Source organism: Taudactylus pleione, unplaced genomic scaffold (genome assembly GCF_031769625.1).
Source record: "Taudactylus pleione unplaced genomic scaffold, aTauple2 ptg000290l, whole genome shotgun sequence".
NCBI classification, from domain to species: domain Eukaryota; kingdom Metazoa; phylum Chordata; class Amphibia; order Anura; family Myobatrachidae; genus Taudactylus; species Taudactylus pleione.
In genome coordinates, this window is record NW_028284692.1 from 9,715,896 (window position 1) to 9,717,500 (window position 1,605).

The following is a 1,605-nucleotide window of genomic DNA, read 5'->3' on the forward strand; positions in this document are numbered from 1 at the left end:
TAACGAGCTGGCGTTTCTGAGATGCTGCTACTGGTGACGCTGCTGCTGTTGCTGCGTAAGGTGATACATCTACCCAGTGGGCTGTCACAGTCATATAGTCCTTAGTCTGCCCTGTACCACTTGTCCACATGTCCGTGGTTAAGTGGACATTGTGTACAACGGCATTTTTCAGGACACTGAGGACACTTTTTCTGACGTTTCTGTACAGTCTCGGTATCGCCTGCCTAGTGAAGTGGAATCTAGACGGGATTTGGAACCGGGGACACACTACCTCCATCAATTGTCTAAATCCCACTGCACTAATGGCGGATACCGGACGCACGTCTAACACCAACATAGCAGTCAAGGCCTCAGTTATACGTTTTGCTTCAGGATGACTGCTGTCGTACTTCATCCTCCTCGCTAAGGACTGTTGGAGGGTCAATTGTTTAGTAAAAGTAGTGGTGTTCCTACTTCCTCTCTGGGATGATGAACGACTCCCAGCAGCAGCAACAGCAGCAGCGGCAGCAGTAGGCGTAGCAATGCAGGATCCTCCGGAGGAATCCCGGATAGGAGAGTCAGTCATGCCAGTGATATGGCCTGCAGGACTACTTCCGATCCTGACTAAGGAGGAAATTGACGAGGAGGGAGTTGACGGTGTGGTTTGCAGGCGCTTGGATACAACAGGACAACGGGATTTAGGTGTCCCTGGACTGCTTACGGTCTGAGCCAAAGTTTCTGAACTTGACAGTAACTTTTTATGAACGCGCTGCAGGTGCCGTATAAGGGAGGATGTTCCTAGGTGGTTGACGTCCCTACCCCTACTTATTTCACCTTTACATATGGTACATATGGCAAGACAGTTGTTGTCCGGATTTGGATAGAAATATTGCCAGACCAAAGAGGTGGAATGTTTGGTCTTCTGCCCAGGCATGACCGTGATGGGCTTTTTCATCCCACGGACAACAACTGTCTCCCCCGGAGCCTGATTTAAACAAACCACATCACCATCAGAATCCTCCTCGCCAACTTCCTCCTCAGCGCCAGCTACACCAGTATCCTCATCCTGTTGTACTTCAACAGTGACATCTTCAATTTGCATATCAGCAAGTGGACTGTGGGTGCTCCTTTCAGCACTTGCAGGGGGCGTGCAAATGGTGGAAAGAGCCACCTCTTCCCGTCCAGTGCTGGGAAGGTCAGGCATCGCAACCACCACCACACTTGGACTCTCCTTGGGGATTTGTGATATCTTCTTAGAAAGCACAGTTCTTCGCTGTGCTTTTGCCAGCTTAACTCTTTTGATTTTTTTAGTGGGAGGAGTGCTTCCATCGTCATGTGAAGCTGAACCACTAGTCATGAACATACTAGGGATCGACCTTAGCCGTTCCTTGCCACTCCGTGTCGTAAATGGCATATTGGCAAGTTTACGTTTCTCTTCAGCTGATTTAAATGTCTTTTTCAAGGTCATTTTCCTGAACTTTGCCATTTGGGATTGTATGTGCCCTCTACTATGACATTGGGCATCGGCCTTGGCAGACGACGTTGATGGCATGTTATCGTCTATGTCATGACTAGTGGCAGCAGCTTCAGCACTAGGAGGAAGTGGTTCTTGATCTTTCTCTATTT